Source organism: Bos grunniens, chromosome 17, assembly GCF_055505025.1.
Source record: "Bos grunniens cultivar Pamir isolate PY7600 chromosome 17, Bosgru_T2T1.0, whole genome shotgun sequence".
Taxonomy (NCBI): Eukaryota; Metazoa; Chordata; class Mammalia; order Artiodactyla; family Bovidae; genus Bos; species Bos grunniens.
Window position 1 is genome coordinate 6,357,240 of NC_141181.1, and position 22,953 is coordinate 6,380,192.

At 45.9% G+C, this 22,953-nt stretch overlaps 1 protein-coding gene, 1 long non-coding RNA gene and 1 other non-coding gene across 14 annotated transcripts in view; 1 reads left to right on the top strand and 2 right to left on the bottom strand.

The window, feature by feature from the left end:
- The window catches only part of FHIP1A (FHF complex subunit HOOK interacting protein 1A), a 308,835-nt gene that overhangs the window by 57,223 nt on the left and 228,659 nt on the right, over positions 1 to 22,953 (bottom strand). The window lies entirely within an intron of this gene.
- On the top strand, positions 11,990 to 14,361 carry LOC147354970 (uncharacterized). The gene is made up of 2 exons (XR_015144116.1): positions 11,990 to 12,102; positions 12,531 to 14,361. It is a non-coding gene; the product is annotated as an uncharacterized LOC147354970 (long non-coding RNA).
- LOC147354971 (small nucleolar RNA SNORA8) lies at positions 18,985 to 19,120 on the bottom strand. The gene has a single exon (XR_015144924.1). It is a non-coding gene; the product is annotated as a small nucleolar RNA SNORA8 (small nucleolar RNA).

Here is a 22,953-nt window from a genome sequence, read left to right on the forward strand (position 1 = left end):
CCAAGGGACTCTCAAGAGTCTTCTCCAACACCACACTTCAAAAGCATCAATTCTTCGGCACTCAGCCTTCTTCACAGTCCAACTCTCACATCCATACATGACCACTGGAAAAACCATAGCCTTGACTAGATGGACCTTTGTTGGCAAAGTAATGTCTCTGCTTTTGAATATGCTATCTAGCTTGGTCATAACTTTCCTTCCAAGGAGTAAGCGTCTTTTAATTTCATGGCTGCAGTCACCATCTGCAGTGATTTTGGAGCCCCAAAAAATAGTCTGACACTGTTCCCACTGATTCCCCATCTATCTCCCATGAAGTGATGTTCTGAGCACAGTGAGGTCCAAAGTGACCTCACCCTCACCCTGGGCTGCCACCTTCACTCTCATGATATAAACAGAGAGCTCCATGTGAGACTCTGCAGATTAATTAAGTAAAAGATTGTTTCTCTCTTCTTTTTAAAACTGGGCCACCAAAAAATTAAACCCAAGAGCCTCTTCTTAGATCCACTAGATGGTGCAAGCTCTCCTTTTGGAACAGACTTACCAGGAGGAGAAACTCAAGCAGGATGTCAAAAAATGACTATGGGCACACCCAAGCAGTCCCCGGCACTGCAAAGGCGCCCGGATGGGAAGGGATCTGCTCCCTAAAAAATCTGTCCATTTTGCAATTAACAAAAGCATAAGGAGAATGTTTGTAAAGTCTGCATTAGGAGCTCAGGAATTAAGTTATGCCATGGAAGGACTCATGCAACTAAGATTTACTCCGAGGAGGGTAAAGGGGGGAAATGATACTGAAGCCTCATATTCTGGAGATCTCAGTTGGGTCCAAACTTGGCCACAAGCAGCTGTGTGAGCCTGAGAAGTCACCTAACCCCTTTAGTCCTCAGTGTTTTCCGAATAATGAGGAGCTGAGGCTAAACCATCTCTAGGTCCAGCACTGAACTTGAGTGCACGTAACGCATTACGTTTCTATCTCCAGTTCAATCTCTGCATTTTAGATGAGGTGAGAACTTTAAACACAAAGGGTAAGTTTCATGAAATCTATCCAGTCGGAAATTTGTTTACACTAGATATTAACTTGCTTACTGAAAAACTGAGGTGTTATTCATTTACTGAAAAACATTCATAGAGCACCTTTTGGATGCCAAGCATTGGGTCTACACTGTGTCAGGGAGTAAAGACATGGAGACAAATGAGAGAGCCCCTCACCTCTGCTCCCACACGGCTCCTCCACGAAATCAAAATCTAATGGACTTTGAAGTTCTCAGCTTCAAAATGCTAAGAAAAAAACTGCCCAGCCAAATCTACTAGTTCTATTAAAGCATGTAACACAAATATCAATATCATACGTCTTACCCAGATAGTTTGATGTCTTGATAAATAACCATGGTGACGATATACTGTCAATATTTTAAAGTTGATATCTCGTAGGCAACTGAAGCCAAAAACAATAAGGAAAAGCTTGCCCACCTCATATAATTTCACTTCTGGATGTGGAGTGCATATTTTAGACATGAATCCATCACCAATTCTTCACTAATATTTTTTGTTCAGGTTCCTTCCACTTCCTTCTCTAAAACATATCTTCCTTCATACTTTTCCAGCAACATCCATCTTGAAGGTGGTCATTTTCCTTCTGGACCCCACAACAAATAAGCATCGTCTCACTTTCAGCAAAAGACAGCTCTAACCAATCTGAAACACCCCTTTTCCTCAAGCTCCTCACTTTCCCGATAGCTGTCAGGGAAACATCAGCTCACCAACCAGATGGAGCACAACAGCTCTGAACTACTCAACCTCTCCTCAGCTTTCTCTACTCACTCTCTCAGCTCTGAACTACTCAACCTCTCCTCAGCTTTCTCTACTCACTCTCTCAGCTCTGAACTACTCAACCTCTCCTCAGCTTTCTCTACTCACTCTCTCAGCTTTGCTCCACACACACCCCCTGACCTACTCACCACACCTCTGGTCACACATTCACTCATTTATTCAAAAGACAGCACGATCGCTGGTTCGTGCTCAGTCACCCAGTTATGTCTGACTCGTTGCAACCCCATGGACTGCAGCCCACCAGGCTCTCCTGTCCATGGGATCTTCCTTCCTTCTCCAGGGGATCTTCCTGACCCATGGATGGAACCCGGGTCTCCAGCTTGGCAGGTGGATTCTTGACCACTAGCACCACCTGGGAAGCCATAATGCTACTGCTGCTGCTGCCAAGCCACTTCAGTCGTGTCCGACTCTGTGCGACCCCATAGACGGCAGCCCACCAGGCTCCCCCGTCCCTGGGATTCTCCAGGCAAGAACACTGGAGTGGGTTGCCATTTCCTTCTCCAATGCATGAAAGTGAAAGTGAAGTCGCTCAGTCGTGTCCGACTCTTAGCGACCCCATGGACTGCAGCCCACCAGGCTCCTCCGCCTATGGGATTTTCCAGGCAAGAGTACTGGAGTGGGGTGCCATCGCCTTCTCAGGGAAGCCATAATAGGGCACAGTAACTACTGACCACAGGGCAGTGTGCTAGACATGCTGTCATGGTGTATGTTCATAAAGGGGTACACGCATGCACATGTATGGTCTCTACACTCACGGCGTTTACCCCCTGGTTGGACAGCTAAGACAAGTTAATCCCATAATGATCACACAAGGAGATCTGTAAGTGCCATATGAGTGACACCAGCCAAACTCTAAAGAAGTGAGGAGTGGGGACTTCCCTGCTAGTCCAGTGGTTAAGACTACTGCACCCTTCAGTGCAGGGGGACATGGGTTTGATCCCTGGTTGGAGAGCTAAGATCCCACATGCCTCATGGCCAAAAACCCAAAACTTAAAACAGAAGCAATATTGTAACAAATTGAACAAAGACTTTAAAAATGGTCCACATTAAAAAAAAAAATCTAAATAAAGAAGTGAGGAGTGATTGCCTACTTCTGGCTTGATCATGAAGACTTTCAGAAGGAGATGACATATGGTCTGGACACTGGAGGATGAGAAGGATCTGGAAAAGTCCAGTTGCAGGAGAAAGGGCAGCTCACGGAGCGGGAGGCACAGGCTTTTAACCAGAAGGCTATTTCACACTCAGTGTACAGCAGTGGCCTGGGAGAACTGGAGAAGAGTCTATGGAGAAGGCAGGAAGAGGACATTTGGGATCGGCCTGGGAAAGAGTCAGAGTTGGGCTCTATCAGGTAAACGTCTGGGTTATTTCTCCAGTACCTGGATGCCTACAGCTCTCTACCCAATTCCTCCAGCAATGTGCCAAACGCCATACTTGTAGAGTTAATAACAATGGTATTATAGTACAGCGCCACAAATCAGAGAAAGCACTGCTGGGTCGTCTACAACTATGATCTTCCAACAGGTATGCAGTGAACACAGAGAAAGTTACAACAGAGCTAACATGCGCATAGCACTTACGCTGTGCCAGACATCACTTTAAAGTCAGGCAATCCTCATGAATCTACACAGTAGGCACTACTATCAGTGCCCCCACTTTACAAATGGAAAGGAGAAAACTGGCTCAGAGAGGTTAAAGGTTCTGACCAAGGGCACCTAGCGACAAGCGGCAGAGCTTGGATCCTGACCCTGGCCACCTGACTCTCAAGTCCACATCAGACTGAATCCTCTTCAGAGACCTATTCACTGAACACCACTGCATCTGGGTTTATGTCAGTGAACGAATATACCTGCCTTGCTCTCTGCTCTCTTTTCTACTTACTCAGCAACATTGTATGGTTTTTGTTTTTGTTTGTTTTGGCTCAGCATTAGATACGACATTGTAGAGACAGGAACGCCCCCAAGACACCACGAAGCTATCAACACCAAGGTCATGCCACCATAAATCCTATGGCCAGTTATCTCACTATCTCTTCTGTGAATACGCAAAACAAGGGGAAAGATTTAGATTTTCACTCATATAACAATATGGCCAGGCCTTAGCTGCACACACACACCCTATATGCCTTACCTGGAACCCCATATCTACAAAACATCCAAAGACAGTGCTTAAGCAGGCTGGAGACCTAGTGCAAGACCTTAGATATTCAAAAAAACAAACAGGTGGATGTTCCAATGGCTTCTAATATAATCTACCTCCACATTCTCAGACACTTTCCACAATAAGTATTAGACATTTCATTTTGCTCCACAGTTGCTCCACAAGTTACAGTTCTGGGATACACAAGGGACTCTCTTAGGCGCGTCTCCATACGATAAAGAGAAAAGTGCATTTGTATATGGGTGTAAATATCTGTATGCATCATCTTTCCACTTCATATGAAGAATGTGGGGAGTGCAAAAGTAACCATTGTGGCAGTCAACCCTGCAAAACCAGCCTATCCCCCCTTTGTTGTGCAATCCCCAGCTACAACCCCCTTTTCCCTTCTGCCCATAGCACGAAGGTGCCAGCAGGACCAGTGGAGTGGAGTGCAGTGCCTTTGTAATACTCTGGGTATGCATGACATCAGCGAGTGGCCAGTATTCCCACTGCCGAGCTGACAGCACTTGCACTGGGAAGGAGCTTTTATGGTACTGACATTACTGTCCGCGCACCCGAATAGCATCACACAGGAGAGGAGCAGAGGAGATTTCAGGGTGATGAGCAATGGTGCTTGCACAGCATCCTGAACTATGAGGGGGTATGTCCCTCAGTCAAACACCATCCGCACGTCGGGAGCAGAACATACCCTCACCACCCAACAGTCCTCTTGCACTACTCACCTTTAGACACTCTGCCCACTAAGTCTTTACATTATGCAAAACATTCTCACCTATATCATCTGCTTTGTTGGCTTAAATGGCCTGAACATGAGGCAAAGCAGACCTCATGCCCCTGTTAATACCTTGCTCATTTGGAAGAGGCTCACGGCTTTCCCAGGTGTTACCTGCCTTCTTATCTGACGCTTCCCACAGCCTTGGGAAACTGACAGTGGTGGATACTACACATGAAAAACTGAATTCTTAAGAAAGTTACGATCTTCATAATCGTGCATCACACTATGGCCCATGTCTTCCGATCCTACATCAGTAAAAGAGCACGAGGAGCCACGTGCCCACAGAAGGCTGCAGAAGAGCAGCAGGGTCACCCGAAAGCGGCCCCTGGCACACCTGGGAGCTGGCAGATGTGCAGACGCCAGGGCTGCAGCCCAGCCTGTGAGAGCCAAACCCCAGCCCGTGGGAGGCTGCGGGCAGGACGCTTCCAGGGAGTCATCTCTGCACACTGAAGTCCAAGAGGCTCTGACACCGAGAATTAGAACGAACAGGGAAATACCTCTACGGACAACTAAATAGATACCATGTTCTGAGGGAATGAGTCAAAAGTAAACCCAGAGTCATGCTGTCTATGAAATAACATAAAAAAGCAGATAAGGAACAATAAGTAGATTATCTAAAATCAAAACACTATAGTATTGGGTTGGCAAAAAAGTTTGTTTAGGTTTTTCTGTAACAGTGTACCGAAGGAACTTTATGGCCAACCTAATAGTGTGTGTGTGTGTGTGTGTGTGTGTGTGTGTGTGTTAGTGGCTCAGTCGTGTCCAACTCTTTGCAACTTCATGGACTGTAATCTGCCAGGCTCCTCTGTCCATGAAATTCTCCAGGCAAGAATACTGGAGTGGGTAGCCATTCCCTCTTCCAGAGGATCTTCCCGACCCAGGGATCAAACCCAGGTCTCCTGCATTGCAGGCACATTCTTTATTGTTTGAGCCACAAAAATGGGTAAAAAAAAAAAAAAATATTCACTGTCCAGTAACATACAGTGTCATGGGAAGGACATCTCATTTAGAGATTCAGCTGGTTAGCAGGTAATATATGTATTTAGTACTAAGTGTCAGAGGCAAAAAGCTCGTTCAATGCAGCATCTCATTTGCTCTTCACAAGAGCCCAATAAGGTAGGTATCATTATCCACAGATAATATATACACACAGATGAAGGTACTTGTCACAGTCACGCTGCTAGTTAAATACCAAAGGGTCAGAAGTCCAACTAAGGTTCACCTCAAAAGCCATTTTTTTTGCAACATTAAACTAGATTGCTTCCCCAAATTGTACTAATCAAATACAATGCATCAATAGAATGTATTAGATGGCACACATTTTCAGTTTTCAATTAATAAATCAAGTATTTCCAAGTCAAAGCCTCTTATAACTGTCAGTGGAATCTCCTAGGTCTATTTAATAGCCGGCTCTCACTGGCTACAGCAATTATTAATTTAGGCTGTCTGGAGCTGGTCCGCTTAATATGAACTTTTCCATCCAAGTTTAACAGTGTGCTGTCAACCCATGCCCCTAGCTGCAGGCCCAAGACAGAACTGGGCTTTTAATTACCTCATGCTGGTGGACGCCAGGGCAGTCACATCCAGCCTCTCTGCGCCACACAAGTCTCCCACGAGGCCCAGGGTGAACAGGGACAGAACGACTGCTGGAGCGCTGCCCCTGCGTCCCGGATCCTCTGTCACCCCTGGACTCCCAGCACTGGGCAGGACCACAAGGCTGTGCAGAAGTCTGAGTGGCAACCGGCGCCCTAAGCTCACCCCTCCCAGCCCTCGGCCGTGCCTGCTGCCAGCCAGCCCTGGAGGGACCCCATCCCCTGGCCCTGGGGCCCCTGAGCTGGCTCGGAGTCTGCGAGACCTCGGCAGCAGCTTCCGAGAGGAACGACCTCATTCCTCCAGTCCATCCTAAGAGCCCTTCGCCTCATACAGACCAGCTGTCCGCGGGCCCCGGCTGGCACGCAGCAATGCTTTCAGCGCTGAGGAGGACAGAACCGTTCCAAGTAACTGCTCTCCTCCAGGCATGGTGAGAAACCAAGTTCCACATGCATGGGGAGAGTTCACCATCACTCCAGGAAAGGAGTAAGGGGCTAGCAGAGAGGAGCAGGACAAGGCTTCTGTGACTGGGGAGGCTGGGTCCGTAAGGTAGGGAACACATCTGAAAAAGCAAATTGTTCAAATGCACAAATAGAAATACCCAAGGGAAAGACAAAAATATGATCCCGCTGGAGTTCTGGGTATAGACCCCACCCCCGCCAGAGCTGGAGTCTAGCGTGGAGCTCCACAACTCAAGGGAAAACTGCAAGATTTAACAAAGAACCACCACATTTGGAAAATGAAATCTAAAATTTCAGGCCAAGATGGTATCCTAATTTCTTCCTTTCATCGATTTCCCGTGGAAAGGAACGACCTGATCGATGAGGTTTTACAGCATTACTGGAAACCAGACATAGAATGTCCAGGGGTCTGTCTTCGGGAGGTGATGCAGGTAGATGACAGATGAGTGCACGGGGTCCTGCCTCGCCAGGCTTCCAGACGCGACAGGAAGTCTCCAGAAGAGTATGGGACTGTCTCTACCCTCACCACCCCAGCCCCCTCCACTGTCGCCAAGACTAGAGATGCATGAAGGAAGACACATAAGTGACATTAAGTGACAGCCTGCTTGGCCTGCTCCTCACTGGAGACTGAAAACGCCAGCAGAAGAGGTCGGTATAAACCTCCTCTCCACTGGGCACCCGATCATGGCTCATTCACATTTATTAATGATGATAATTTGAAGATGGCATCTAATTGCGCCTAAAACCTTCAGTCACTAGTTTCACTGGGCATGAGAGTCAAAAGCACGCCTGGCTGGTAAGAGCCCCGCTGGCCCAGCTCACCACAGACACACCAAGAGCAGGCAGGGACTCACGTGTGGCTGCTCCGACTCTCAACATCTCCATCTTCTCCAACCCCCAAAAAACTTCCATCCATCAGCCCAAGTCAGTAAGCCATGAATTACTGAGCTCACGGAATACGGATCATGAATATGTATGCACATGTTTGGAAGACAAGATTCTCAAACAAATGGGTTCCGCAGCGGTTTACAAGAAACCGGCACGTGTCTTTAAGAGAGTGGCTGAAGTCAGTCTCCGCATGTATACTGCTCAGACAGGGTTTCGGCACACAAGAGATGGTGGAAAAATCAGTGTTTCTGGTGGGTTTTTTGCTTCTGTTTTTCCAAGTGCACTTGCATGGAATAATTTGCCGAACAAAACATTGCTGCTATTCTCTACAAATCCAAAGGTGCGGACGCTCTTTGAGGTCACGGTTATTGCAGCCAGCTCCTGTGAGCTGCCTGTGGAAAAGGATGGTGTATCATTATTTTTCCTTCCATCCATCCTTTACTTCAGCACACTCCTCTCAAGGTCTCAACCTCCAACCATCGCGGTGAGCCCAAATTCCTGCCCTAATTCCCTCACAGTCTCCAAATAAAAGAGCCAAAATAACCCTCAGAACAGAATATCCAAGTTCACGAGACACTTGACGAAAATGACAAGGTGGAGCCCAGCAGGCTCTTTGTGCGGCCCTCCCTCTCTTCTAACCCTGCCGGGTGGCGCTGAACCCACCTTTGGCTGCTCCTGCCAACAGTCCACTGGCCTCTCTCTCGCCAGCCCTGGGCCCCCAAACCACACACCTGGACAGACTCCCCTAAGCTGCTGACAAAGCCAACCAGCCTGCTCCGCTTCCGCTCTCGTCTGCGGCTCCTCAGTCTGATCACTACATTTCGGAAAAAATGGGGGGGGGGGGGGGGCGGGAATCTCTCTCTACCTGCGGACCTTCTTTCACTATTATTATCCTCCTTAAACATTTATGAATCACCTACAATATACAGGGCACCATGCTAACCCCTAGAGTCAGGATTAGCACACTTTCTGCAAAGGGCCTGAAAGTATTTCAGGTTTCATAGTCATATACAGTGTCTGTCATATACTCCTTAAAAAAAAAAAGAATTCTTTAAAAAGCATAAAAAGTTCTTTTTTAAAATTGTGGTAAAGTACACATAAAATCTGCCATACTAAGTGTACAGTCCAATAGTCTTAAGTATATTCATATTGCTATGCAACCAACATCGCCAGCCATCTCCAGAACTCTCTCCATCTTACAAAACTGAAACTCCGTATCCAATAAACAATTGCCCATTCTCCCCTCCCCCTGCCCTGGCAACCACCATTCTGCTGTCTCTATGAATGTAACTGTTCTAGAATCATACAGTATTTGTCTTTTTACGACTGACTTATTGCACCTAGCATAATGTCCTCTGGGTTCATCCATGCTGTAAAACAATGTGCTAGAATTTCCTTCCTCTTTAAAGCTAAGTAATATTCCATTGTGTGTATATACCATGTTTTTTGGCTAATTAACTACCAGTCAGATCAGATCAGTCGCTCAGTCGTGTCTGACTCTTTGCGATCCCATGAATCACAGCACGCCAGGCCTCCCTGTCCATCACCAACTCCCAGAGTTCACTGAGACTCACGTCCATCAAGTCAGTGATGCCATCCAGCCATCTCATCCTCTGTCATCCCCTTCTCCTCCTGCCCCCAATCCCTCCCAGCATCAGAGTCTTTTCCAATGAGTCAACTCTTCACATGAGGTGGCCAAAGTACTGGAGTTTCAGCTTTAGCACATTCCTTCCAAAGAAATCCCAGGGCTGATCTCCTTCAGAATGGACTGGTTGGATCTCCTTGCAGTCCAAGGGACTCTCAAGAGTCTTCTCCAACACCACAGTTCAAAAGCATCAATTCTTCGGTGCTCAGCCTTCTTCACAGTCCAACTCTCACATCTATACACGACCACAAGAAAAACCATAGCCTTGACTAGACAAACCTTTGTTGGCAAAGTAATGTCTCTGCTTTTGAATATGCTATCTAGGTTGGTCATAACTTTCCTTCCAAGGAGTAAGCGTCTTTTAATTTCATGGATGTAGTCACCATCTGCAGTGATTTTGGAGCCCAGAAAAATAAAGTCTGATACTGTTTCCACTATTTCCCCATCTATTTCCCATGAAGTGGTGGGACCGGATGCCATGATCTTAGTTTTCTGAATGTTGAGCTTTAAGCCAACTTTTTCACTCTCCACTTTCACTTTCATCAAGAGGCTTTTGAGTTCCTCTTCACTTTCTGCCCTAAGGGTGGTGTCATCTGCATATCTGAGGCTATTGATATTTCTCCCGGCAATCTTGATTCCAGCTTGTGTTTCTTCCAGTCCAGCGTTTCTCATGATGTACTCTGCCTATAAGTTAAATAAACAGGGTGACAATATACAGCCTTGATGAACTCCTTTTCCTATTTGGAACCAGTGTGTTGTAGAGGAATGTAAAAACCATAGTTAACTCTCAGGATAAATAAAAACAGGCCACAGCCCAGATCTGGCCCACAGGTCGTAGTTGGCAAACCCTGCTGTAGAGACACCAAAACCCACAACACAGGCCAGAGGTTCTGCAATTTTCTTAGTCTCTGGCACCTTCAGTACATCCATCATTTATTCACAGCACCCTGAAGCCAAGAGAAATACCCAACCATCCCATCTATTAAGTATTTACATCCAAACAACTTAATATGTTGTTAAATCCTAACAGCTTGACTCCTGTTGGGCAAACCTCAGAATCAGACTCAACACTGTCAGCCTCAGAAATTCCACCAAGATTTTCACATGATACTTGCTTTTAATCACAGCATCTGACAAAAACTCGGTTTGGCAAAAGTAGGCTCGGGTTGAAAGGTATGTATATTTAACGCCAGAGCTGATTTATTTCAAGTTAGTTAATCCACATGGTGTCTGACAGGCGTCACTGTGTTTCACTCATAAATGTAGGCAATTTACACTGGGCTCCCCCTCCACCAAGGCCCAGGGTTCCTCGAAACACTGTTGGAGAACTGCAGATAGAGACTGTCCTAGGGGTTTTAGATAGAGGTAGGGAAGCAGGATCAAATCCCAAGAACACGCTGAACGAGAGACAGGAGTGTCCAATGACCACACAGACACTAGCCACGGATGCTAGAAGAGAGAGCCCAGAGCCCCCAAGTCAGGGACAGCTGAGGAGGGGGTGGGGTCTAAGCTGCCCCTTGCAGAGAGAGTGAGACTCGAGAGGAGAAGAGTAAGTACAGGAGAGGCCCCAACGCCAGAACAAGGAGGGCGTGAAGCAGGGACCTGTAGCTGCGTGCAGACTGATGAGACCTAGGGGATCAGTCACTCAAGGCTGAGAGGAAAGTGGACATTTAAAGAGTCTTTAGGGACTTCCCTGGTGGTCCAATGATTAAGAATCTGCCATGCAATGCAGGAGATGCGGGTTCGATCCCCGCTGGGGGAACAAGGCTCCCACATGCTGCACGACAACTAAAGCCAAGCACCGCAACAAGAGTCTGTGCGCCACCACAATGAGAGAGCCTGCGTGAACAATGAACAAACAGCCAAACGAATACACAATTTTTTTTTTCTAAAAAAAGATGCGTTTCAGTAAACTTAATCTAGCAGTTATGTGTGCGACAACCCGGAGAAAGAAGTGGCTGTGATGAGACCCACGTCGAGGTATGTGCAGAGGGTGACCCGCAGGGACACTGCCGGGAGAAGCAGCAGAAGTGAGCAGGGTAACACAAGCATATAGGATCCAGGGAGATGGCACTGATGGACGCATCTGCAGGGCAGCAGTGGAAACACAGACACGGAGAGCAGACGTGTGGACGCAGCAGGGGAAGGAGCGGGTGGGACAGACTGAGGGAGTGACAGAAACACACACAGCACCAACTGGAAACAGACAGCAGGTGGGAATCTGCTGTGTGACTCAGGGAGCTCAACCCAGGAGGGCGGGTCAGGAGGGAGGGGTCCTATGCATACCTTTGGCTGATTCATGTTGACGTAAGGCAGAAACCAACATAGTATTGTAAAGCAGTTATCCTCCAATAAAAAACAACAACAAAAAGAACCTTATGGGACAAGGCTGGCCTTAGATGAGGGAGGAGTATGAGAAGAGATTCAGGAATAACCAAGGCTTCTAGACCAGGCAACTGGGGGGAAATGGTGTCACTCCCACCAAGGAGGCGCACAGAGGCCGTCCTAAGGTGGCCAGGGAGAAACAGATCATATGAGCGTGGCTTTGACAGTTTAAGTCTGAGGGCGAAGCAGGTCATTCAGGCAGAGATCAGCTGGTAGTTGATTCCGGCTGATCAGCAGAGCCCAGGCCCTGGGCACGCCCCCATGTAGGGCAGAAAAGGAGAGGAGTCAGACAGACTAAAGGAGAACAGGAGGCTCTGAAGGGTGGAGGTCAGAGGGAAAGCAGACAGCTCCGGTCTAGGAGTCAGAAGCCTCAGGTTTGTAAATAAAGTGATTCTTTAAAATTCCAATATTTTAAGCAAATGTTTAGAATGCATTTAATGACTTGGCTTCCCTGAAGGCTTAGCAGGTAAAGAATCTGTCTGCAATGCAGGAGATGCAGGAGAGGTGGGTTCAATCCCTGGGTTGGGAAGATCCCCTGGAGGAGGGAATGGCAACCCACTGTATTAGTCTGGCCTGGAAAATTTCATGGACAGAGCAGCCCGGTGGGCTACAGTTCCAGGAGTTGCAAAGAGTCAGACATGACTGAGTGACTAAGCACAGTTACCTGGCAAGGGGAACACCAGCGGTTGTACCTGGGGAGCAGCGATGCGGAGGCGAGTGTAGATGTGTGCTGACCACTCCCATGTTCCCGTCTGCACCTACTCTTTTCACCCTGCTCTGTATGCGCCATTTTCTTCTCCAGGATTCCCTTGCCACCTGGATTCCACTCGGGTTCACCCAGTGGAGACCAGGCGATGAGAGGGAGGAAGGAGAGTGAAGTTGGACTATCTCCTGACTCCATCATAGACTGGTTGTAACCCACATCCCAGGATCCTGGTTCTCATCAAGGGGCCCTCTCCATTCAGCCCTCCGATCCTCCAAACCTTCAGTCCCAGGGCGGTAACCATGGAAATGCCCAGAATACGGCCACAAATTCTTCGACACTCTTATCATCTCCCATTGAAAGTGGGCAGACTTGGCGACTACTGTGAACAATACAACAGGCAGAAGTGACATCGCTACAGAGTCCAGGCTGGCTGCTTCTACTGAGGGATGCGAAGGCAGACCGGTCCCTGGGAGCTGCAGGCCTCCTCTGATGGCTTTTCTCATATCGCACAGAAGTCTCGGACGCTCCAGCCAACCTCTGCCTCCTCCCTTCACCCAGGCTCAGATCTGCAGCCTGACAACTCGCCCAGCCCTCCCCATCTCTCTTCCTGCTTTCTCTCTCACAAGCATTTCCCCTAATAAAACCCTTGAACATGTAATCCCATTATGGCATCCTCTTCTCTGAGGACCCAAACTAATATGACCATCCCAATAAATGTTTAGGCTTGAAAACTGAGCTTTGATATATTAAACATACAGACAGAAACAACAGAACTTGCTCTTGCTGAATAAGGGCGGTCCCATTAATCAAAGGTCATGAATAACCAGCTTTAGACAATGTGATGTCGGTATCTGTGGCTGGATCTAATTCCTAAATGAACCGTATTAACATGGTATCATTTTCTTTAATATGATTTTTACAAAGTATGATTTTTACCCATCTCCAGAAATGGGTCCTTTCCCAAATGTCCAAAATAGGCTCGAATCCCTTATCCAAAACCCTGGAAACCATGCGTATTTTGTAATCCAAAACTTTTCAAAAAGTAATATATACAGACATCTGTCATATCTGACATAACAAACCAGCAGGTCCAGGGCAAAACTCTACAATCATATGTTAATATGTCTTCCATGAAACATACAAGCTAATGTTTGTATATAACACAAGTGATATAAAAATTAATAACCTTGAGACAGATCAGGTATGGGTTTGCCACCAAATGAGTTCAGCAAAGGTCAGATTCTGAGAGTTAATTCTTAGGTAGGTTAATAAGGAGCTCAGGGCTCTCAAGAAGGAGAAAGGGACAAACTTTTTTTTCCTACATTCCTTTCCCTTAGTTACATAAGATGTTTTTTTCTTAAACTCTGAGTTGTTATGACAACAATCTTTAAAGTGTTTGTCTACAATGCGGGAGACCCGGGTTTGATCCCTGGGTTGGGAAGATCCGCTGGAGAAGGAAATGGCAATCCACTCCAGTACTATTGCCTGGAAAATCCCATGGACAGAGGAGCCTGGTAGGCTACAGTCCATGGGGTCGCAAAGAGTCGGACATGACTGAGCGACTTCACTTTCACTTTAAGACTAACTTTCTTTAAGCCCGGAGCTAATGATTACACAACAAAATAACTCATCTTGCTCAAGGGTATGCTTTTCCTTAAATTCTGTGCTAATGATTATAGAACAACAATGCATCCTGCTTGAGGACATGTTCCTCCTTAACAAGAACCTTCTGACTAATCCTGTCATCTTAAGATGTATGTTGTGGGAGTAGGTCTGGTAAGACCTTTCTATTGTTAATAACCAATTGAAAAAGTATATAAAGCCCGACCGGAACTACCGAGTAGGGCACTCTCTGCCCCCTTCTGACATCTGTGTCAGAAGCTTTCTCTATTCCTTCTGCACTGCAATAAAACTTTTGTCACAGGAAGCTCTGAGTGCCTGAAGCCATGTCTCTTGTCCCAAAGCAAGCAAAACCCTCTCCTTCCAAGAGCGTGAATCTGACACCGTTCACCGTAAGCTATCTATTGTAACACCATATGGAGCTTTCGGAACTTCTTGAAGTTTGGAGAGTGAATAAGGGATTATGGGCCTACACACACACACACACACACACACACACACACACACACACACACACTCTACAGAAAACTATGCAGATACTCCTTTGCCCCAACACAGAAGAGTAAGCGGCCACCCCACAGCACAAGATAAAGACAGCACAGAGACAGCATATGCAAAGGCATTTTACACATGTGCAGAGTGGGGAGAAGACAGGAGGAGATGCTCTTCTCTTGTCAAGATTCCCGGCAAACCCCCCGCCCCCGCCACCTTTTGCTACCCTCTACAAAGCGTCTGCCCGCAATGCAGGAGACCTGGGTTTGATCCCTGAGTCGGGAATATCCCATGGGAAGGAAATGGCAACCCACTCCAGTACTCTTGCCTAGAAAATTCCATGGATGGAGGAGCCTGGTAGGCTACAGTCCATGGGGTCGCAAAGAGTCGGATACGACTGAGTAACTTCACTCACTTCACCCTTTGTAATGACTTCATCTCTGGTTAAGAAATGCTGTGGAAACACTGTGAGTACTGACTGTGAGGCAGGAAAATTTTTAAACCTAAATGTATTTATACTATTTATGAGACAGTGGGAGTAAGTTCACCCCTGCAAACTGCCACCATTGAGGGAGGAAACTAAAATGTTAGACATAAATTGGGAGCTGAGAGAGTCCACGGGCGAAATTTATTTAGGATATTAAAGAAGGCTCAAAGTGAGGGACACAGAATATGAAAGATACAGACGGAGCCTGTCCAGGAGACCTGAGACTTCCAGGTGTCCCTGCTGTGTCAAAGGCAAGGACACGGGCTGCGTGTGCTCCCATGGGGACCCCCTCAGAAACACCGAGCTCTGGTCTCCCCGCCCCGCTCCGAGCCCGTCCTGCCGCCCCTGAGAGGCATCAGCCACCACACAGGGAGCTGAGAGCCAGTGGAGGGGCCCTTCACCTCCCCCTGCGCCCTGCTTCTTCCTAAAACTTCTCATTCTACACGATAAAAACACAAACAATGAAAAATGGAGAGCAGGGAGGAAAATAAATTAAGAAGGAAACACTCTCCCTAGTCACTAAACAGCCCTGGGAGAAACGGTCTGCAATGGATAAATGTTAAGGAATTTTTCAGGGACAGAAATTCAGCCTAATATAGTCATGTTCTCTTTGTATTTTACATATTCAGCACTGACTGCTTCTTTCCACAATAAGCATGTATTAATAACTTGATGATTTTTACGTCCCATAGTTTAATTATGGGCATAATTGAGAACAATATTAGTTCATATGTGTAAGTGCTTTAATTTTCCCCTATGAACCACTGTCTGGAAATGTACTGAGTGTTCAACATTTTAACAAACATCATTCCGTACATGTGCTGTTTACTCAGCCTCCCAGGTCTAAGGTTCTGTGCTCAGCACTGGAGATTCCCCAGTAAACAAAGCAGGGGTGAACCCTACCCTCAAGAAGCAGGCAGAGCACTGTGGAGACGTCACCCGAGGTCCGCACTTTGAATAATTTAATTCCACTTGTGCTATGAAGGGAAGGCACTCAGAGACCAGTCAGAGCTTCCTAACAGCTCTCTGAGGCGGATCTCAACCTCGAATGTGGATAAAGAGCTATCATTAATATTTGTAACTTTAAGGTATGCTAATTAAAATAACATAAAATATCCTAGACAGATAACAATTACGATTATAACTACAGTAAGTCCCCTATCTACGAACAAGTTCTGTTCCGAGAGCACGTTTGTTAAGCTCAATTTGTCTGTAAATCCAACAAAGTCAGCCTAAGTGAAAGTGAAGTCACTCGGGCGTGTCCGACTCTTTGCGACCCCATGGACTGTAGCCTACTAGGCTCCTCTGTCCATGGGATTTTCCAGGCAATACTCCTGGAGTGGATTGCCATTTCCTTCTCCAGGGGATCTTCCCAACACAGGGATCAAACCCGGGTCTCCCACATTGTAGACAGATGCTTTACCATCTGAGCCACCAGGGAAGTCAGCCTAGGTACCCAACAAACACAACAGTTATTTAGTGCTGTACTGTAACAGCCTTATAATATTTTTGCACAAACAGTACATAAAAAACAAACACAAAAAGTAAACACTTTTTATCTTACAGTACAGTACAGCAGTACAGGGCAACACACAGGGGTGCATTTTCATCTTTGAAAGATTGCAACTGAAGCTTCATACATAGGGGATTTACTGTATTATAATAATGACTTGGGAATTTATTTAGAGAAAAAAGATGACAATAAATGAGGAAGAAAGTCTAAATGTGCGAGACAGTATGTGAGTGACTGTTGTTGTTTAGTTGCTAAGTCGTGTCCAAACCCGCGGTGTCAGGGACTGAAGGCCGCAAGGCTCCTCTGTCCGTGGGAATTACCGAGCCAATATACTGTGGATAATTACTGCCAAGGAATTTTCAGGGCACCATTCTATTTTCCCATAAAGGAAAATTCTTCCACGAAGAGGCTCACAGACCTTCAACACAGGACACCCAGCCCTCCACGAGAAGAGCAAGATATTTAACAGAAAGATAACATGGAAACAGATACAAGATACAAGATATTATTTCTATAATACAATACTTCTGAACACGGAAGTAACACAAAAGCCCTAGTCAAACTAGGTACGCTGTTTGTTTTGGAAAACACCTCCCTGTGCTCAAAAGGCATTGCTGCTGCTAAGTCGCTTCAGTCATGTCCGACTCTGTGTGACCCCATAGATGGCAGCCCACCAGGCTCCCCCGCCCTGGGATTCTCCAGGCAAGAACACCGGAGTGGGGAAATGGTGAGAAAGGGGAACATCTTCCATCGAGACCTAAAGCTCTAAACAAGAACGACCACCAGCATCACAGCCAAGTTTCAAAGTCGCCATGCGCAGGTGTTCTTCAAAACGGACCATCAGACCCACAAGAGTGAGCATGTCATCAAAATGCACACGGTAGGTTGCTTCTTGCTTCTCTCCCTGCCAGGGCTGGTAATTAAATAACTTGACAAAGATTCTCCAAATTAAATACTTATATGTCTCTTTACTTAGTAAGGCAAAACTCTTTAAAATTAGAATTCTAGGTCCATGGATGTCTCTTGACATCTCACAATAGAAAATATATCCATTGATTCATTACATAAAATGAGAGAATCATAAGTGGTGTTGGAGAACACTCTTGAGAGTCCCTTGGACAGCAAGGAGATCAAACCAGTCAATCCTAAAAGAAATCAATCCTGGATATTCACTGGAAGGACTGATGCTGAAGCTGAAGCTCTAATACTCTCGCTTTTTTGATGATCCAATGGATATTGGCAATTTGATCTCTGATTCCTTTGTCTTTTCTAATTCCAGCTTGAACATCTGGAAGTTCATGGTTCACATATTGTTGAAGCCTGGCTTGAAGAATTTTGAGCATTACTTTGCTAGTATGTGAGATGAGTGTAATTGTGTGGTACTTTGAACATTCTTTGGCATTGCCTTTCTTTGGGATTAGAATGAAAACTGACCTCTTCTAGTCCTGTGGCCACTGCTGAGTTTTTCAAATTTGCTGGCATATTGAGTGCAGCACTTTCACAGCATCATCTTTCAGGATTTGAAAGAGCTCCACTGGAATTCCATCACCTCCACTAGCTTTGTTCATAGTGATGCTTCCTAAGGCCCACTTGACTTCACAGTCCAGGATGTCTAGCTCTAGGTGAGTGATCACAGCATGGTGATTATTTGGGTTGTGAAGATCTTTTTTGTACAGTTCTTCTCTGTATTCTTGTCACCTCTTCTTAATATCTTCTGCTTCTGTTAGGTCCATACCATTTCTGTCCTTTATCGAGCCCATCTTTGCATGAAATGTTTCCTTAGTATCTCTAATTTTCTTGAAGAGATCTCTAATCTTTCCCATTCTGTTGTTTTCCTCTATTTCTTTGCATTGATCACTGAGGAAGGCTTTCTTATCTCTCCTTTCTATTCTTTGGAACTCTGCATTCAAATGGGTATATCTTTCCTTTTCTCCTTTGCCTTTCACTTCTCTTCTTTTCTCAGCTATTTGTAAGGCCTCCTCAGACAATCATTTTGCCTTTTTGCTTTTCTTTTTTTTTTTTATATGCTGACTTTCTGCACAAAGGTTTCTTTTTATTCATAACATAGGCAAAGTTATTTAAGTCAATAAATTTTTAAGGATTTTCACACATTCTGATTCTTTCCACTGCCAATCACCATAGCTCCTCCAAGGTTGTCATCTTCAAGGTAGCCCTTTCTAAAAGTTCTGCTCAATCCACAGCTGTGATGCTTGCCACAGTTGTTTTAGCTGGGCCTCTTCGATCTTCAGTGGAATTCACTTCAAAGTTTGCCACCTGTAATCTTCAAGATCCAATTTCCTCAAGCAGTTTACTATAGGATCCTGTTTAGGGTCAAGAGATGGGATCTGTCTAGTTCTTAATGACAACCATAGAAAAAAAAAAGTATTAGTTACTATTGAAGATTCTGTCAAACTGACCAGTATAAGAAACTAAAAGGATACTGTATCAGTAGAAATACCAGGTCTAACATGCACAAAGCAAAAAACCAATGATGCCAGATACTGAATTTATATCGCACTGTCTTTTGAACAGCCAGCAGGAACAAACTGCTGAATGCAGATACCATGCAGTGCAATGCTTTTCTTTTTCTTGAGGATGGTTTTGATCACTGCCTCCTTTACAATGTCAAGAACCTCCATCCATTGTTCTTCAGGCACTCTGTCTATCAGATCTAATCCCTCGAATCTATTTGTTAAACAAGATGGTGGAGGAGTAGGATGGGGAGACCACTTTCTCCCCCACAAATTCACCAAAAGATCATTTGAACGCTAAGCAACTTCCACAAAACAACTTCTGAACCCTGGTGGAAGACACCAGGCATCCAGAAAGGCAGCCCATTCTCTTTGAAAGGAGGTAGGACAAAATATAAAACATAAAAAGAGGGACAAAAGAGTTACAGAGACCTGTCCTGGGGAGGGAGTCGTAAAGGAGGAGGAGTTTCCACACAGCCGGAAACCCTCTCACAGGTGGGTCTGTAGAGAGTTTTGGAATCTCTGAAAGCAACATAACCAGGAGAAAAATAAAAAAGAAATTAATACACATCTAACTGCAACTGCGGAAAAGAGAACTTTCCTGCCAAAGGCTCTAGCCTAACAACCTAATCTGCAGCCTGGCCCGCTCACAGAACAAAGGATTGAGAGAATACCAAAGGAGAGCGAGCAGGCTTCGTACACGCCCCTCCCCACCCAGAGGCAGAGAGGCAGGCTTGGGACAGGCCCCTCCCCACCCAGAGGCAGAGAGGCAGGCTTGGGACCACCAGAGCCCAAGGCAGGGGCTGCTGCAATCTCATCAGCGCCCCAGGGAAACCCAGTGGCAGGACTGGGAGGTGAGTAAGACACAGGGTCCACCTGGGACAGTGCTCGAGAAGCATTTGGTCACCTGAGCTGCTCACACCTCGGAAGGGCACGGAACACAGGCCCAACCCTCAGAGACGGAGCCAGAACTCTGAGTGTCTCTTGTGGAGCTACGGGTCGGCAGTGGTCTGGGTGTGGCAGACCTGGGTATGGCATAAGCCCTCTTGGAGCTGCCAGAACTTACACGGGACTGGGGAAACAGACTAGTGGAGGGCACAAAAAATAACCTTGTGCACACCAGGACCCAGGACAAAGGAGCAGTGACACCACAAGAGACTGAGCCAGACAAGCCCATGAGTGTCCGGGAGTCTCTGGCAGAGGCACGGGTCAGAGGTGGTCTGCTCCAGGGTCGGGGCACTGAGTGCAGTGTGCCTGCAGGGGAACGTGTGAAGGTGTGAAGGAGGTTATTTATCTTCATTATCTTCATTACCTCCACATAGTGTGGCCTCAGGTCAAGCATCAGGGAGGGAACACAGCCCCGCCCACCAATAGAAAACTGGATTAAAGATTTATTGAACATGGCCCCTTATTATGAACTTATCATGAACTCCTTATTGCCAAATTCACACTTAAATTGAAGAAAGTAGGGAAAACCACTAGACCATTCAGGTATGCCCTAATTCAAATCTTAACAATTATACAGTGGAAGTGAGAAACACATTTAAGGGACTAGATCTGATAGACAGAGTGCCTGATGAACTATGGACGGAGGTTTGTGACATTGTACAGGAGACAGGGATCAATCCCCAAGAAAAAGAAATGCAAAAAAGCAAAACAGCTGTCTGAGGAGGCCTTACAAATAGCTGAGAAAAGAAGAGAAGTCAAAAGCAAAGGAGAAAAGGAAAGATATACCCATTTGAATGCAGAGTTCCAAAGAACAGCAAGGAGAGATAAGAAAGCCTTCCTCAGTGATCAGTGCAGAGAAATACTAGGAAAACAACAGAGTGGGAAAGACTGGAGATCTCTTCAAGAAAATTAGAGACACCAAGGGGACATTCCATGCAAAGATGGGCTCGATAAATGACAGAAATGGTATGGACCTAACAGAAGAAGATATTAAGAAGAGGTGGCAGGAATACACAGGACAACTATACAAAAGAGATCTTCATGCCCCAGATAATCACAATGGTGTGATCACTCACCTAGAGCCAGACATCCTGGAATGTGAAGTCAAGTGGGCCTTAGGAAGCATCACTACAAACAAAGCTAGTGGAGGTAATGGAATCCCAGTTGAGCTATTTCAAATCCTCAAAAATGATGCTGTGAAAGTGCTGTACTCAATATGCCAGCAAATTTGAAACTCAGCAGTGGCCACAGGACTGGAAAAGGTCAGTTTTCATTCCAATCCCAAAGAAAGGCAATGTCAAAGAATGCTCAAACTACCGTACAATTGCACTCATCTCACACGCTAGCAAAGTAATGCTCAAAATTCTCCAAGCCAGGCTTCAAAAATACATGAACCATGAACTTCCAGATGTTCAAGTTGGATTTAGAAAAGGCAGAGGAACCAGAGATCAAACTGCCAAATCTGCTGGATCATCAAAAAAGCAAGAGAGTTCCAGAAAAACATCTACTTCTGCTTTATTGACTACATCAAAGCCTTTGACTGTGTGGATCACAACAAACTGTGGAAAATTCTGAAAGAGATGGGACTACCAGACCACCTGACCTGCCTCTTGAGAAATCTGTATGCAGGTCAGGAAGCAACAGTTAGAACTGGACATGGAACAGCAGACTGGTTCCAAATAGGAAAGGGAGTATGTCAAGGCTGTATATTGTCACCCTGCTTATTTAACTTGTATGCAGAGTACATCATGAGACATGCTGGGCTGGATGAAGCACAAGCTGGAATCAAAATTGCTGGGAGAAATATCAATAACTTCAGATATGCAGATGACACCACCCTTATGGCAGAAAGCGAAGAACTAAAAAGCCTCTTGATGAGGGTGAAAGAGGAGAGTAAGAAAGTTGGCTTAAAGCTCAACATTCAGGAAACAAAGATCATGGCATCCAGTCCCATCACGTCATGGCAAATGGATGGAGAAACAATGGAAACAGTGAGAGACTTTTATTTTGGGGGGCTCCAAAATCACTGCAGATGGTGACTGCAGCCATGAAATTAAAAGACACTTACTCCTTGGACGAAAAGCTATGACCAACCTAGATAGCATATTAAAAAGCAAAGACATTACTTTTCTGACAAAGGTCTGTCTAGTCAAAGCTATGGTTTTTCCAGTGGTCAGGTATGGATGTGAGAGTTGGACCATAAAGAAAGTTGAGTACTGAAGAATTGATGCTTTTGAACTGTGGTGTTGGAGAAGACTCTTAAGAGTCACTTGGACTGCAAGGAGATCCAACCAAGGAGATCCATTCTAAAGGAAATCAACCCTGAATATTCATTGGAAGGACAGATGTTAAAGCTGAGACTCCAATACTTTGGCCACCTGATGCAAAGAACCGACTAACTAGAAAAGACCCTGATGCTGGGAAAGATTGAAGGCAGGAGAAGGGGATGACAGAGGATGAGATGGTTGGATGGCATCACCAACTCAATGGACATGAGTTTAGATAAACTCTGGGAGTTGGTGATGGACAGGAAGGCCTGGCATGCTGCAGTCCATGGGATCGCAAAGAGTCGGACACAACTGAGCGACTGAACCTAACTGAACATGGCCCCGCCCATCAGAACAAGACCCAGTTTCCCCCTCTGTCAGTCTCTCCCATCAGGAAGCTTCCATAAGCCTCTTATCCTTATCCATCACAGGGCAGACAGAATGAAAACCACAATCATAGAAAATTAACCAAACTGATCACGTGGACCACAGCCTTGTTGAACTCAATGAAACTATGAGCCATGTTAGCTCAGAGGAGAGCTTAACAGAGAGTTTCAAGTGGCTACTACCTATGAAATCAAGTAGACACAAGAGTCAGTCCAGGTGCCAATGTTCATTTACACCAGCTTACTTGATATTCACAGGGCCCTACTCAAATGGATCCTGTCAGATGTAAGCTGTCACCATCATTAAGATCTGTAATTGACACTGGTAAGGAACA